The following is a 17,731-nucleotide window of genomic DNA, read 5'->3' on the forward strand; positions in this document are numbered from 1 at the left end:
GGACACATTCTTGGAGCTCAGTTCTTTTGGGATGTTTCATTCACCAACTGTCTAAGATTTCTATTGATTTCATGGGTGCCAAAGTGGGTTTTGTTTTATTCAGTTTGGGAAACTTCTTTCTGGTTCCTGCATGGGTGCTGAGGCCTTTGAAAATCTGGTCATTTAGATGAGATGCTCAACCCTTCTAAAAGGCAAGCTTGTCCTGCAGTGTTTTGCATGCATATTCATACAGGACAGAAGCATGGGGAAAAGCTTCTTTTAGCTAGCACAACGGTTAGAAACCTACCAACAACACAGGGTAGGCATACTATACTTCTATAGTAGAGCAGAGGCTATCTTCTGATGTATTTTGCGTCATGAGACGTTATGCAGAAGGTCTCCACTCCAATTCTGCTTCAGTTTTGTCTTGTAGGTGAGCTCCTACTAGGATACAGAGTCTGGCACCTTTTTCTTAAGTGTTCATAGTACATGGCATGGCTATAGATTTTGCAAGTATGCTAGTGAGATACCTAGAAGGGAATTCTGCCTTAATGTAAGTTACCTCACAGTTACTGTGAAGTCTGTCCACCCAAGCTTACCTTGTTTGTCTTCCTGTACACCCACTACCAAGCAAAGCAACAACCATCACTTATACCATGTCAAAAGGCCTAATACAAACTATCTTGATGAAGAACTCAGCTCAGGCTGAATCCAGGCAAAATCAAAGTGTGTCTGGCTGAAAGGGGAAACACTTTGAAGAGGTGGCCAAAATATTGTCACCACCTTTAGTCAAAGATATACAGACCTTATTCATTAAAGTTATACTGACTCCTCACTAGACTCGGATGACCAAATTTGCAGCAATTCCCAGAAATTCTTTCTCTCACCATCAGTGCACTAGGAAACTCTGTCATTTCCTTATAGATGGGCCTCTCACCCCAGTGATTCATACAGTTGTCACCTCCAGACTGAACTCCTGTAACAAAAGTGGAATCGAAAACCTGTGAATGGACACAGAAGGTGACTGCTGACTTTTTCCATAGTATAAAGTGCTTTTAGCAACATATGTCTGAACTCAAGTCCCTCAGCAGGCTTCCACTTTCACTACCTGCTTACAGGTTTGGCCATAATCTTCAAAGCAACTGAAGAAAGCAACTGAAGAAATGCCAGGGACAGCTGCATACCCCTGATGTGCTTTAGATCATGACATTCAGAAAAAAATGTGAGAACTACCCACAATATGAATCTGTTTCTGCTTTGCTATGTCTGCACCTCTTGCCATGGTAAACCTGCTGTGGAATGCTCTGCTGGATTCAGATCCTCTTCATGAAATATTACATTTTTTCCTATATGATTGGGTAGGTGGAGAGGTGGAGCTTATTACCAGAGATGACATAATTCAACAGCTGGTTTTATTCCATAGCCCTTTCTTCCTTTCTCCCAGCTTCCTCCCACATAAAAAAAAAAAAAACAACCCAAAACTTAATGAATGTTGATCCTACAGAGCATAAGCAAAGAATCCCATCAAGGCAACCAAGGACTTTGCTATTGATTTTGATGTCCTGTAGAAGGTACTTTGTTCTGTTTAGGATTTGAGTCTTGGTAGCTATTTTTTCCACCTTCAGGCTCTTGGTCACTTTTATTTCAAGGAAGGCTATAAAGGTTTTCAAGTACTCTGAGATTTAAAACAATTTGAATTCTAAAGTTCCATGAGTGAGACCTCCTGAGGGCAAAAGTCAGTTCATGTGGTTTATTCACTTGCTATCTGTGGAATACAGTTTGTTTGAAAATGCTTAAATACTGAGATGTTCTCTGTTGCTTCAAACTTGATTTGAGGTTAAGATATTGTGTTTCTGATGTAATAACAAAAATGTTGGAATTAGTTAAGTAAAGGTAACTGTTTCATTTAGTATGAAAACACAGGAGAGGGGAAGAAAGTAGTATTTAGAGCTTGCTTCTAAAACAGTGAAATAGTTTAATATTTAAGATTATTTTGACAAGTGACTAAATCCAAGGGTGTACAGGACAAACCACTGTATAGAGGGTATTTTTCATATGATAATAAAGAATGTGAATGAAAGTAAACTAAACTAAAAGGAATACTTCATAAAAAATGCACACATTTCTTTGGAAAAGAAGGGCAGTAAGGGTTGACGCAGAAGGCTTAGATGGAAATGAGGATGAGCAGACTTACTGCACTGAGGTCAAGACTTCAAAAAGCATGCAAGAGTATGTAAATTGCATAGCAAAAAAGCCTTTGGTCTTTAAAGTAGAAATCATCCCTGAGTCAGTATTCCCACCACAAGCAAAATTCATGGGCAAACAGGCTTGCCTCCATCCTTTTACATTTTAGAATACCTTGTAGATTTATAAGGCTCACGACCAAAAGTTTTACCTAACTGTATGGACGAGACTCAGAATTTGGAGACATGCTTGAGCCCAAGTTGTGAAGCACCAGCTGGGAAACAGGGAGCTGCTTTGAATTAAACCAAGCAATAAATCTGTCTGGAATTCACATGACACAAAGCCAGCTGTAAATTTGTGGCTAACACAGATTTATATGGAGAAGAAGATTAAAAGCTCATTCACACCAATCAGGGGTTGTTACCTTGGTTGTTTGTATAGCAAGAGAGTAGTTGTGTATCTGTAAAGCAATCCCCTAGTTTCTCTTTCCATCAGCGGTCTGGCTACATTCATATCTGGCTAAGTGATATACACTGGGAAAAAAAAGACTTGTTATACTTTGGGATAGCCTCACAGTCTAAACTGAATTATCTGATGAATGTAGTTAGTTCGCAAAGTAGAAAAAGTAAAAGCTGGTAGAAGATATGTATGTATGTATGTATGTATGCATGTATGTATGACTGTCAATGTTTTGGTTCTGTGTATTCAGCTGAACTCCGCGAGATGAGCACATCAAACTGGTGATTGATGAGAAAGCTCTGAAGGGAGCAAGGAAGTGCCACTGTTCTTCATTCTCTGCAGAGGGGAATATACAACAGTTCCAATGCTTTGCAGGAGCTTCAAATCTGACCATTGGCCATACTTTTCGTTTACATATGATCACTTTTATTGGATGTGGAAAACATCAACAAGAAAAATAACTTACGAAAACGAGCTAATGTGGCAAGTTGTTTACAGTTATCTGTCATTCTTCCTATCTCCAGCTGTTCTAATTAATCTTTTGAACCTTGCCACAAAAGCTGCTGTGTTCCTTATAGCAGGATAGTAACAACAGTCATCACAGTTACTGCCAGTACTTCTAAAACCCCCAAAAGTTAATGAAAAAAGAAATTGTATGTTTTCTAACAAGAAAGTTGAGTTAGTTTGAAAAATACGTTTGTGTTTTTTTTTAATTCAAATCTGAAGAAGATACTTCAGGGCAGTCTGAAATGAAACTTTAGTGGTTTTCTAATTATTCCTCCATTCAGTCATTTTAGGGGCAAAATGGAGTGTGCAGGGCAAAGAGGACTGGCAGCAAAACCAGAAAGATCAACACTTGAGAAAATTCTAAATATTTTTTCAAGATTTCAGTGGAAGATGTTTCCCTTTCAAAGCATCCAAAATATGTATTTCTTTAAATTTCCTAAAAGGCCTTTACCAAATCCCAGTCCTTTCTAGTATTATGGACAAGTGGAACTCCTGGGGAATATAGGGCTAAACTAGTTGATCCAAGACATCCTCTTGAGGAAATCATAAAGAATGCTTCTTCTGCAACTTCCTCAGATCAGGGATATCTGCTATATTTGCTGCTTCCCTGTTTTCCTTCCTTTGTGCAACAGCAACACAGAGGAGTCATTTCTTAGGGGTGTCACATGGATCCAGTGGCTATAGCTCACAATGTAGGAAAACAACATTCCTGATCATCTGAGCAATATGAATTGCTTACGCTCCCAGTGTGAGAGTTCTTGCTACCCAGTAAGACTTCAGTAATTTAGAATCACTGACATCAGAAATTATAAAATCACCTGGAGTAAATAACAGTAAAGTAGTTACAGGCCCTGGGGAAAGGTTTAGTATTTTGCTTTAGTATTAAACGCAGCACCTTGCTAGTTGTGCTGAAGGAGCACTAATGCCTTCAACCTTTCCAGAAAGATTCACACTAAGCCCTGATTGTTCAACATTGATTGATATTAGCAAAGGTAAATAAATTCACAGATCTCTCTCTGAAGACACTGATTTAATCTATTTGGTTCTGATTACAATTTACAATTCAAGAACCTCTCATAAAGGCATGGTTTGTTCAAGGAAGAAGGATGAACACCTTTCAATTTGACTACCCATATTAAAATATTTTTGCCACAACTCAGAGGAGACCCAGTTACCTGTGGAATTCACTGTGCTAACAAATTGCAAAAGTGCTCAAACTTGAACACAAACCTCATTACAAATATCAGTTTTAAACAGTGCATTTGTGCAGTGCTCCATCTGAACAAGTCATACGTGTACAGCACTCTCCTCCAAAGGAAGGCCAGATGGCCTTGCTGCAAAAACTCTTGCTAACTCTGCTAATCTGCTTGTGTTAACTGGTAGTCCTTGAAGAACTGCTTATTGTCACTGGTGAGCCATTTCTTTCTAGTTGTCACCAGTAAAAATTGCTTTCCTGGCTTCAATCTTTCCATGAAACCATTGTAGGTAAGTCTGCTACCACAGCAATCAAACAGAATATTGTACAGTGCCAAGACATTATGCTACAAATGAAGTCTCAGCACATAACTCTCCAAGAACATCTTTCCTCCCAGTTAAAAAGGGGTGGCACTTTTTCTTGTTTCCCTTGTCAGTCTCTCCAACAATTCTCTACCTAATTAAAAAAATTCCATTACAGATTATTCTGTCTGAACTTACTTTACTGAAAGAAATTCTACTTTCTAAGAATTTCAATACACATTTGGAAGGTACTGTATAGAAAAGAAAATACATTTAATGAAAAGGCAGGACAAAGTAGTTTGTGAAAATAAAATGAGCTAAGTATCAGCTTGTTCCCAAATATCCAACAGCTCACAGAAGTTTAAAATTTGCTGGTTTGTTTGGGTTTGTGTTTTTTTTTTTTCTTTTAATTTGAAGAATGGGAAAGGTTTTTTCCATTAATGGGTAGCATACTGAAGTATTGCATCAGCTTGAATAGTCTTTTTGTGGTAAAAGATTTAGATACACTAATTAGAAAAGGCAATATACAACTGAAAGACAAGCTTCACTGCCTGGAAGAGGGTCACCTCTCCGCCTGCCCTGTGGTGCTGGTGGTTGTTCTGCAGAGGTTATCCGGTTCTGATGGCTCTGGAAGGGGCACACAGGGGTGTGCTCCTGTTTCTCTTGAGGAAATAACTCAACCTTCTTAGTTCTTGCATAATTAAATTCTTCCCTTATTTAAGGACTACTTCATGTAGACAGTAAATATACTAGTCCCTTGAATGGCAAAGAGAGTCCTCATCACTTCAATAAATATGTACTTCACTTGTGCAGGCACTGTAATAAGCCTGAAGCATTTCACTATGGCTGGGGAATTTCTGCTTGTAAAAAAGCTGGTATGTGGAAAGAGTTAAAAACATTGCCTTGCTAACAAAGGACTTCACTTTATCTGGGTAATTCTCTGACCACTTCCCAGTTGCTGGAAAGTGTCCCTAGTTACATGAGCTTCACAACACTGGTACTGTAAGGCTGACCCCTTCACAAATGCTCCCTACCCCTTTCATAAATGCGGAAGTATTCTAAGTGTCTTATTTTCCAACATGAACACTTAATAACTTGTTTCTTGCAAAATCTTTTTTTGGTGTGTTGAAATCTTAAGTGTCTTGCTTGTACTCACATGGTAGGAGCAGTAACAGAACTGAGGCATGACCATAAGAAACCACATGAATTTATTCTTCTTTCCTTCTTTACACAGCCTAACCTGCATGCATAGTATGTGACATTAGTATAGTATGTGACATTAATTGTCAATATTTACCTTTGCTAACCTGCTTGATGTGACAGGTGCTGCTGGAACTGCAGATTTTCCCAGAGCTCTGTTCTGATCTCTAAAGTCTGATAGAGTCCTTTTGCTCTTGCTTCTTTTCTAGGCACTTAAAAACCAGCTGTCATTACTAGGCCTCTAAAATAAAACTCAGATATATGATTTCCTTCGTCCAACAAGATGAAGTTTCATACAGACTGAACAGAAACCGCTGGTGTGTTTCAGGGGCTGTCAACAGCCCGGAAGCACTGTGCAGCATTGTGGAGGAGTGCTAGGTTAGTAATCAGAGGTCACTGAGACTACTGAACAATGACCACAGTCAACCACTGCCATTGATAGTGTTTCTTTCTACACGGATGGAGAAACGACTACTTATATGAATCATCTTTATCACTCTTTTACCAGTACATTGCTTACCATGTATCTGAAGCTGAGAATGTTTAAATTGAGCTCATTTCATCTGAAGTCAGCTGCTGGTTTTGTGCTGCTCAGTGAGCACAACCCATTCAATTTTAATTCTGTTACAAACAAATACAGATAACTAATAACATGCTTTAAAAAGACTTTTTTTTTCCTAGAGCAAGATGTCTTCCAAAGCCCTTTCCAACGCAGAGGTAAGAGCAACAACTGTTCTAAAAACTGCTGCGTGAACCTCAGGAGTGCTGTGCTCTCTGTACATTGCTGTCCACGACTTCGGGCAACCGGTATTCTGAGCCATCAGCTCTCGCCTGCTTGGGTCCGACCTTGGGATTACGTGATAGCAGAAACATAGAAATAATTGCCATAGAATAACCTGGTAGTCAATTCTGATCTGTTATCCCATCTCAGCATTAAATCTATTACAGGAAACAGCCCACCACACCAGAAGAAACTACTAGAATGTATGCAATCAAACCGAACAAGGACTTTTTTTGAACATGTTTCTTGAGTTAATACTAAATGGAGAAGGCCCTGTGTCTAATGAAATAAAATGTAATCACAAATGGAGATTTCTACAGATCTAAGGTGTCTGATGGGCAACAAAACATTAGGTGTGTAGGAAAATTCTGGAAAATTCCAGTTGGCATTGATCTTACTTATGATCTAAATGACTTTTTTAAATCAGTGTCAAGAAAGCAAAACTGTACTGACTTCAATGGGACAAAGGTCTGTCTTTAACTTTTCTACATATATGTTTTTCAAAAATATCTAGAAAAGGAGCTAAACCAGAACTACAGCCCCAGGCCCTAAAGCTTTGATGGAGTTTTGGTTGGAAGACAAGCTTTGCATCTGGGCTTTCATCTGAATGGAGCAAACCCAAACCTAGTATGAGATCTCCTGTGATTGCTGAAGAAAATTGTGTTTGGATCCAGATTCAGACTTCACGACTTGGGGCCCATCTCCTAAAGTGGTGTAGATGAGGGCCAGAAACGGCTGCCTGCTGTAAAAGGAGGTGGAAAGCCCCCCACCAGCTGCATACACTGAGCAGCCTAGCTGCAGTAGTACCAACACAGCAGGGGTAAGCTCACAAGGAAGTCTCTGTGGTAAGCTGGTTTGCAGAAGCTAAAAGCGGTGTGCAACCTTTCTAGCACAATAGCAGAAGGTTATTCTGTGGCTGCTGCAAAACAACCTCTAATTCCTTTCTAGGGCTGCAAATGCAGCCTTTGCAAACATGCGTTAGGCTTTGAAACCAAAGTTCACACTGGTTCCGCTTATCGCACGTTAGCTCACGTTTTATTAGCACCTGCCAGCTCTCAGTTGTCACCACTTCTTTCACACCTGGAAGCTCACATTGCTGGTCTATGACTAGCATTGAGTTGCAAACAGTGTGATGTTAGCATGCCCCAGATATATCAAATTTGATACTGCCGATGTCAACTTAGGAGTCAACCTGAACACCGCAAAAAGAATTTGCACCTGAAAGGCCATGTAGAAGAAAACATACTAGAGTTATGAAGTACTCTAAATATCATCTAAACATGAAGTAAATGTAATCTAAATATGAAGTAAATGTAATCTAAATATGACTACATACGTATGGTGCTTTCCACCTGGGGAGTAAAGTCTGCCTTGTATGCCCAAATAGATCATCCACACTGTGGGTTAGTAGTTATCACTTCTATGTAACACATGAGAAAACATGTCCACAGAAGTATGAGTTATCCCCCACCTGGTCACTTCAGGTACCACACACTAAAGTCAACAACAGAAATAATAGATATACATCCTTGCCTAAAAATCTACTCAGTGCTGTAAGCACTAACACTTTGGGGTTTTTATTTTTAATGTTGTAATGATCACTCCTAAGAAAAGAAATTTGCCTGTGCTTCCCAGGCATCTCTTCCTCCACCATGCATTCCAGCTGAGGATCTTCAAGCACTTCACAGGGAGTAATATGTCTCTTAGTCTGTAAGAATCATTGGGTTTCCTCTTAGGATTCTTAGAAAGCTTGTATGACTCCCTGAAGAGAAGAGCAAGCTGTTGGCATGAATGGTGCAACTCTGCAGCTTTAGTGGTTTATTCTGATGCAAAAACCATAGTTTTTTTGGGTGAAAATCAACAGGGAGGGAAAAGGGGGGGAAGACTTGGGGCCTCCAGCTGTTTTCTCCAGTGGAAGATTTTGAGATGAGTTATACTTACAGTTACATGACTTGCAGTTCATTGAGGTGAAGGTCTACACGTCTGTGTGGGATAGGCAAAATGGTACCTTGCTCTCTTCATCACCTCCATAAGCTGTCTGCTTTCTGGTTGCCAGTGAAGCCCCTTCAAAGACATGGCTTCTTTGCTATGAGGTGGGTGAGCAGTAAGCAGAAAACAGGAAGGCAGCAGACCTTGGCTCTGTGCTCCAGCTATATCATACAATACAAGCACAGCTGGTACCATTTGTCATGGCACATGGAAGGAATTTTGACTTTCAGGGGATGTTGTGCGTGACTGAAGACTTTTGGGGCCTGTGTACTAGATGATTGGGCTGACAGCCGTGTCTGGCTTGGTATGGCAAAGGAAAGGAAAAACACTTGAGCTGTCTGTATAAATCTGTTCTTTGCCGATTCTTATTGTTCTCACCGACACCCAAGAGGACAATCAGAACTCATCAATAAGCAGCAGCTAGATATCCAAATTTTTAGAGTCCAAGACATCATTTACTCCACATTTTCTGTGTAGAAACTCAGTGATGAAAAGCCTCATCAATGATTATATGACTGTGGCACCAGCAAACTTTAACTGAAGTATTAAAAGCAATTTAGTTCTAACAATCATATTTGCCTTTTAAATTCTCTTGCCCGGCTAAGTACGGAAAGAAATTAAACAATGACCTAATAGGTGTTTCAGATTACAGATCGATGTTTTTATTGAATCCTTATTGTTTTTAAGAAAGTTTACAAGAAATACCATGTAAAAGAGCCATGGAGGGTGACCCATTCAGGATGGGCAGGGACACATCAAGGGGCACAGCAACCCAAACCAAGTACGTCAAACCCTGCCAGCTGGTGCTGCTGCCCAGCAAGCCAGGCTGAGCAGGCAGGGGCAGCAGCAGGAAATCAGGGAGGCTAGAAAGAGCATCAGTGAGACAGAGATCTCAGGAACTGGAAAAAGCAGGTGAAAGAATGCACTGATGGCAATGGGAAAGGCAGGACAGAAAAGAGAAGCTCTGAGACTGAAACATCCTGCTACAGCTCTGGGTTATTGTAAAAATCTGGTGGTGTTTCAGCTTCAAGTTTAGTTACATGGAAGGTAGGTCTTCGCTGCAATCAGCATAGGCACTGGTAACCTGGATCTGACTTTGTATGTTAGTCTAATCTACCTTTGTCTCCTCTGGGTCTCCTAGGAGACGATCAAGCAAGTCTGGGAGTAGTTCTCAGTGCAATGTTCATCTGAGCTAACGATCCAGTCCCTGGGAAGGACTGAAGAGCTCACAGCCAGGGCAAATCGTGGGACAGCACTGGAAGATGTTTGGCGCTGTCATGAGTCAAATGCCCAGTTTTGCAGTGAAAATAGGATCTCTACTCCCCAATATGCTTCATGAGCAGATTAGAGAGGGGTGGAAACAGTTTCTGTACAGGAAGCCAAGCTCACTCTGCAATGCCACCCCCAGCTCAGCTACACTAGTAGAAAAATCAGACCTCAGTGCCATGGCTTTTTTCAGGGCTTTACATATCAGCTTATCAGCCCATCTGACTGTAACTAGAATTGTTGAGTGCAGTAATGGAATGAGGACCAGCCTGGGCTAGGACTCTTCACTGTGGTTAACAGAGCAAATAAAAGAGCTGTAAAGTATAATATGCCACTCCCATTTCACAAAGACGTTTATTCTGGGCTTTGACTAAAAGACACTATATGACAGAATTTTTACCACTGATAAATTAACTGAGGGTTGTTGTTGCTAGTTGTGAAAGTAACAGTCAGAAATTTCTCTTCTGAAAGAAATGTTAATGTGCACCCAGAAACACATGAGCACTTTTTTGGAGAAATAGCTTGTTAAGTCTAACAGTACCACAGTTTGAAACAGCAGCAATTGCAAAGATGTTAAAGAAAATGACTGATATTTAATAGCAGCGTGTAGTTGACACCCTGAGGACAAGTTAATGGAGATAGATTAAAATGCTCAGAATAAACTGAAAGAAAAGAAGGAAAGATATATTAGAGTATGGGAGAAATAAGAAAGAGGAATCCAAGGAAAGAAGGCAAATAACCCGCAACAAAATGAAGAAAAGAAAGACATGCCAATTCAGAACAGCATGCCCTTTAAAGGAAAAACACTGAAAATAATACAAGAGTAATGTCATGCAGACAGCTGTAAATTACTTTTCATTTGTGATGGAGATTATTGAAGTTGATTTTTCAATCTTTTCTTATTTTTGAATCACAGTAGAAAAACATCAGGAAAGGACAGAGATGAAAACCAGGCCAATATTTACGGCAAGCAAATACATGCATCAAATAATAAGTATTGTAAAGGCTTTTCAGAAAATTCAGTCTCACTTCAACAGGATCTCCTCACTCACTAATGAGCATCACTACCTTTCTCTGTGCATCATCCCACCCCATTGCCTGGCTGTCTTGTTTACTTAACCATAAAGCCTAAAAACTCTTCAATTTCTAAGCAATTTTTATATTAGATGGGCAGTGGTCTCTCAAGACAGGAGGGTTCCAACTGCTGTATGATTCAAAGATCAAACTGTGGTAGCACTGAACAAGATGTGTCCTTATCTCTACTTCAAATCACACAAATATACAACTATTCACTTACATTCTCATCCCTTATCAGTCTCAATTGCACATCAATTTGTAGTAGGCAGGGGAATTGCCAAATCATTTTCTCCAGCCATAGGTCACCAGAGACATGAAAAACATTCTTACAGACTGGGCAAAGTTGAGCAAGAAATGTTATGCACCTTTGTAGAGAGAAGACTGACTTTAAACCAGCAATGCTTATTTGTTTCATTATTGCAGTCAGTGTCTGGACATAGAACGTGGGGAATTGACACTCCAGAAGTGTGAGATTGACAGAAAATGAATGGTGTTGTTTCTCCATAGACAGTGGATTCAATCATGCACCTTTTATTAACTGCAAAGCACCTAATTCTCAGTTATGTTAAGGACTATTTATAACACTTTAATATTGTAAAAGGATAATAAAATGGGTGTAAATTGCACTAAAGCTTTCCCTAATAGCCCCAATATTGTTATAGTAATGCAGAGAACCTTGAATATCACTGAGGGTGTGGATTAACAAACTATCCCTGATTCTTGCAGAAGTTTTTAATGCCCCCAAGACTTGTCCCAATATACCAGATGCAACTGGCATCCTTCACACCTACTGAGAGTAGTTGAGCACTACGTAATATTCACTGTCCAGTATTAGACAACTTCAGACAAGAATGAAAACTACTGACAGTAGCCTGGCTGAGTTGTGAAAGGAAAAGCCTGCCCAATGTTCAGAGCCAGTAGGATTCCATGAAGATCATCTTCCAACTGGGGAGATGGCATACCAGCTGGAAAATGCAGGACACTGTGTGTGCACAGCCTGAAAATGGGGCTCACAGGCTATTTTGGTGATGGGCTTAGTCACAGAAAAGGAAAATAGCAAAGTGAATTACATTAGCTGTGTTATCTGCAATCCACAGTTACCTCATTTGTTCCAGGGTCAGCTCTGTTGGAACAACATCCAACTCCCAATGCATTGTGGAAGCTCCTGTACTGCTTGCTTCTGACCTCTAAAGCACAGTAGCCACTTTCTGTGACCACAGATCATAAAGTTGCCTTGCAGACAAAAAATTATAGAACCATGCATTTCCTTCCTGAGAGGAGCAGCTGTGTTATCTCAAATAAATTTGTTTAAAGATCATGGTCAAATGAGTCAGTTTAACATCATCAGTGTACTGAATTCCTGAAAAACACAGACATGATCCTCTGCTTGGTGGGGTTAGAGGATACTTTTCTCGGTTCTGGGGCTTTGCGGTTGAAGTACTGGGATTCTTTCAGATTAGATTTAGGGATATAGTCTATCATAGATTCACAACTCCCTTTTGTTCCAGTAAGAAAAATGAAACAGAAGGTCCTCTGTGTCATGCTACTTAGGTTCTTTGATAGCTTCAGATATTTTCTGAGGCTTGGCATCCCCTGTTTAATTTTTTCTAATGAAGAGCCTAAAATAACAAGCTTTGATGATAATGGATACTACAAATTATGTGGTAATGGAGACAGGTTCCATACGTTACCATGTTTTTGAGCAACTCGAATTATCTCACAAGTATATCTGTAATAATTTGGTTCCATGTCTTCTAAAAATGCCACTTCATCTACACTTAGTTTTACTACTTCTTTGTACACGTAAAAGAGTTGAGAAAAAAGGTAAAACATGCTTATGGAAATGTGCAAGTTTGCTCATTGTGAGAAGTACAAGAAACCTTAGAAAACTGTATAAAATTATCCAATGTAATTTGCTTTTGAAACAACAGAATGGAATTCTTCATGTAAAAGGTTGTGTGGTGAGATTAACGCTGCTTCCTGTGAAGCACTGCAGGAATGGTATCTCTTCTGACAGTAAGGTACTTCTGGTTTCACTATTAGGGGTATTTATACATCCATGGTAAACACAGAATAAGTCAGTTCAGTGAAGCTTAAAACAGTTGATTTGCATTATAGCTAAGTCAGAGATCATGTGAACAGCAGTGCCCTGAGAGTATAGTGCTAATCTGAATAATATTTCAAAACTTTATTTTCCTAGGTATCATTCATGAGATTTGTACAGAAAGAATCACTAAGATAAATCTTGAAGATAACATTATTCTTGCTGCCTCTGATGCATGCAGGAGTTGATAACAAGCTGATTGCCTTCTGACAGATGATTACACACAGTAGATGTTTTAATTTGATTATATCTGTGAGATAAGCATAATGCTGTGTTAAGTCTAAACACTTTTTATGAGTCTTTCAAAACATTTCGCAATGAATGTAACCTTTTGTAAATGTCCTTGCTTGAGGCTGTGTGTGTTCTCATAATGCTGCAAATTATTAGTAACAAGTTGAAACCAGTGATTATGCAAAAGAAGAAATTCTGTGTTCTATGATAACCTAATAATTCTGTGTTCTATGATAACCTAAATTCTGTGTTCTATGATAACCTAAATTAAGAGGGAAATATGATGCAAGCAGTGATACAAGGCACCATAGTTTAACACTACTCTGAAGAGGACTATGCGTTCTTCAGTGAATTATGCACAAGACAGGCAGAACTTTTACCAAGCACACTGAAAGGCCAATACTCCATGCCAAGCACCCTCAATTTGAAAACTAGCAGGCAAATGTCAGCTTTGTGAACAGAACACTGTGGGGGACAGAAGTTTTGGGTTGCAAATGATACAGGATTACAAAATTTGACTTTGATTTGAACTGAAATACCAGAATTTCCCTGAAAATAAACATCTTCCTTAACTGCAGTGAAATCAAAGTGTTATACATTGCTCCCATGTTTTGTATTTATATGTAACAAGGAGACAACAAAAAAAATTCAAAACTGAAATGGACTGCTTCAAAACAAAATCTGATCTGTATCATACCAAATACATCAAAATGGGACATGTCAACTTTTTCAAAGCAGATTTCCTATTTTTCTTTTGAAAGTAAACAATGACAAAAATTATTCAGTTACCAATGTTTTTATTTCAGTCAAACTACTTATTCCAGCTACATCATTAGTAGTTTTGTCAAGGCAGTATCGGCATACTATGCACCCAATTGCTGTATTCCATTCACAGCAAAAATCACAGGCAGTAACTCCAACGGTTGCCAGTGAGTAAACCACCTTGTAGCTTACATTTTATGATGTATACAATTCAAAGAACTTTTTCTTTAGGATTCATGTAATCTAACATCAGATACCTGAAAAGTAGATGTCTGAGCTAACTATACTCTCTGTCGTCAGCTCATGTGTCTAGAGGCTTTTAAAATACCTAGACTCTTTTCCATTCTCTGGTGAATAAGGGAATGGAAGTGACCTAATAGCTTGCTGCCACTGTAATGGCAGTTCTATTCATCCAGCTTTCATCCTTTGGTCCTTGAACCTGACCAGAGACTAACCCACTACAGTCAAATGAAACTGTTCCTTTAGATGGCAGAAAGGTTATTGCAGTCATATCCTGGATTTTCACTCTAAGGCTAATTCGTAGACAGCTAAAGTAAGGTGAGATGTCTTCACCCTAAGCCACATATGTCAGCTTTATATAGGCACAAACATCCCATTCTGTTAGTGCAGCTGTATAGGCCTTGTTTAATTTTGAGTCAGTGGACCTAGGAAGTAAGTTGTTGTGGAATTCTTAAACAAAGCAGCAGTGGAGCTAATAAACAAATCAAAATAATGGTTTTACTTCAGCAATTCTTGGGTGTGGGTAGAATGATTTTGGGCTAAAAGTGTATGTTCAGTACAGTGAAACTATAGACTTTAGTAACATGCAAGTTTTGCAGAAGCTTGAAAAGTGTTCTTCATATGAGAATAATGCTGTAGTTCACATGGGATTTTGACAGAAATATGATACTGCAAGATGAGAAATGGCTGGAATAATAGTTTGGAATCCGTAGTTTTTATGGACTGTTTTAAAAAAGCTGTAACTAACACTCCAGAAAGAAGCACTTAGCTTGTCCTCACCTGAAGGCCCTGAGGTACAAGAGGTGCTAGATTGTTTGTATAATGGGTGTCTCTTTCTGGGGGTCAGAAAGAAAATACAATAGTCATTCTTCAATATTTTGCTTTTCTAAGGAGCAAACTAAAATTAGCTGACCCTTCCTTACCCTGTAAGGCTGGAGTTAATTATTTGCAGCTTTAATCTGTGACTCTTTGAAGCCAGCTCTCTTACCTCAGGCTGAGTTTAAATATTCACAGTTCCAATCTGCCATCTGCAAATAGGGATCTGGGAACTATGAACAAGGAAATGGAAAGAAATGACCAGCTTGGTCTTGTTCTATATATTTTGGTCATCCAGGAAATCCTGATTAAGCTGCATTTTGGCCTCTAACAGGGAAACTTGTAATACTCAAAAAGGCAGGACTTGAGATTTTGTTAATAAGCCTGTCTGGGACATATCTGTACTTCAACTTCCACCTTGACCTTGGTCACACTAAATACTACAAATCATATAGATATCCAGGTAAGATATATTCCTTCCATGCAAAAACTTTCTAATAGCATCTACCACCCTCAAGGGCTCTCTGAACATCCCAAGTACAGCTGTAGCACAATCCAGCATGATGTCTTTGGAAATAAAACCAATGCTTATATGGAGATATCAGACTTCTGAAATCCACTGTTACAGACTCCTAACTTACTCTGTAACTGGCACCATATCCTCTCATGTGAGAGAGAGGCTGTGATGCCAGGCTGCAGTCAGGGGTGTGAGACTACTGGTGACCCAAGTACAGCCCTCCCCAAGGCCTCCATATCCTGCAAGCCCCTCTCCTATTGCCAGACCGTAACTGAGAGACTGGTCAAAAAAACACCTATGTGGGAAAACAGCCATGGCATTCATGCAAGAGAGAGAGATGCAAGTGAGGCAGAGGCCAGCTTAGCAAGTCATGCTTGGGTCATGACAGTTTTGATTAGTAACATTAAATCTGTATTTAATGGCTTTTAAGCTTCTTTTCATATTGGAAGTCAGTCACCAAAAACTAAAAGGAGAGATCAGTATACACAGAAAACTTTCCAAGCAAACAGCAACTCTTTGGTACCTGCAGCTTGACAGCTACAAGGAGGGAGAAGTGTATACAGCATACAGTATATACTGATGGAGGCTGAGAAATGCTTTCGCTTAAGTGGATTACTGAAAACACAGCCAGCCTCTAGCACAGAGCTGGTGCACAGGAACTGATAAGAACACTCCAGTCTGTGCTCAAAGGGGAATCCAACATTTTTCTTAACTCTGGAAGGTGGCAACTGTGTTAAAGCAAATCTTGACTGTATTTAAAGGGGGTGGAGAGAGGAAAATGCTCTTGGAGAGGTTTATGAGAATTTGCACCATAAACTGGGACTGCACTGTGAAAATAAGCATTTAGGGACTTTTTAAACCTAAATTTACATAATATCACAATGAGGGTTTTTTTAACATCTGTTATAGGCCAACCAAATGCATTATGCAAACATTTCCAAATTCATACAGAGTTGATCTGGGACATTCGGAGCATGATTACATATATTCCCCCTGAGGACTTAGCCTGTTTTCTGAAATAGCCAGATCGGTATCTCTAACTTACGCTGCAACCTACACAAAAGCAAATCATCAGAATTTTAAGACACCCTCAAATTATCCCCAGGTGCATCAATTTGCCTTTTAATCAATGCCCAGACACTTAGAGAGGAAGGGTTTGAATCTCAAGACAACTGCTGGCTTTGCAATGGCTGGGTTTATAGTGGCAGAAAGCTCAGGCCTTATTCAGGTTGAGAGTCTAGAGGTTCTGTCTGGGCCACGCAAAACTGGCATCGCCAGTCTGATCCTGTTCCCTGAATCCTATGTGCAATTTCTCCTTTCTGGAGAAGGCAAAATCTCTTGTATATCTGCTCCAGATAGGGCTTGAGAAGAACTTGATCTTGTCACATATACAGCACTTGAGACCAAGTGCTGCATATCCAGCCCATCTGGGAGCAAAATGCAAAAAAAAAAAAGGAGGTAGGTGACAAGTTGTCTCAGTCAGCTTCAACATGTGCAAGTTGAGTGCCCAGCTAGTCTGTATGTATGTTTCCTGTTATTACCCTGACTTCAGCCTCCCCTGGCTTTGGTTCATCTGGGGCTTATGCCCATCTTTCGATACTACGTCTGCAGAGGGGGAAACAGGCTGCAGCAGCATCGGTAAGGTCGGGAATACGGGTGCAAGGAAGAGCCTCCATGCCCCGTATGACAAGACTGGGCCCTTGTCAACTGGCGAGGAGAAGGAACCGTTCTAGCTGACATTTTTCCGTGGACCCTGAGACCCCTCGCAAGCGACGGAACCACTCCGGGGCCCGGCAGCGCAAGCTGCGGCTGTGCCAGGTCCTCGTCTCAGGGCGGAGGAAGGGAGAGAGGCAGGGAGAGAGGCAGGAGCAGGGCTGCGGGCTGCACGTCGAGGCTGGTCCTGGCGCGCTTGCAGGGGGAGAGCCGGACCTGAGAGGGGCTGGCCTCTGGCAGATGATTGACACCAAACTGGGTGAGGTTTCATGTTAAATAATAAAATAAAAAAGGAAAGAAAGAAAGAAAGAAAAAGGGCGAGAGCAGGGGAGGGGGTGGCTGTGGGAAGAGGGAGAAGGAACTACTGTAAGAGTACGAAAGTCCTGCCCAGCTGTTTGCGAAGTTTAAG

The 17,731-nt window shown here is 40.2% G+C and overlaps 1 protein-coding gene across 1 annotated transcript in view; it reads left to right on the top strand.

The window, feature by feature from the left end:
• The first annotated feature begins 17,452 nt into the window (after window positions 1-17,452).
• TGFBR2 (transforming growth factor beta receptor 2) overlaps window positions 17,453-17,731 on the top strand; it is a 57,053-nt gene continuing 56,774 nt past the window's right edge. The window contains exon 1 of the mRNA XM_062603586.1: window positions 17,453-17,581. The gene's annotated coding sequence lies outside the window, so the exon portion shown is untranslated. The remainder of the gene's footprint in view (window positions 17,582-17,731) is intronic.

Source organism: Pezoporus occidentalis, unplaced genomic scaffold (assembly GCF_034315485.1).
Source record: "Pezoporus occidentalis ecotype Australia unplaced genomic scaffold, CSIRO_AGI_Poc_V1 ctg80, whole genome shotgun sequence".
Classification (NCBI taxonomy): Eukaryota; Metazoa; Chordata; class Aves; order Psittaciformes; family Psittacidae; genus Pezoporus; species Pezoporus occidentalis.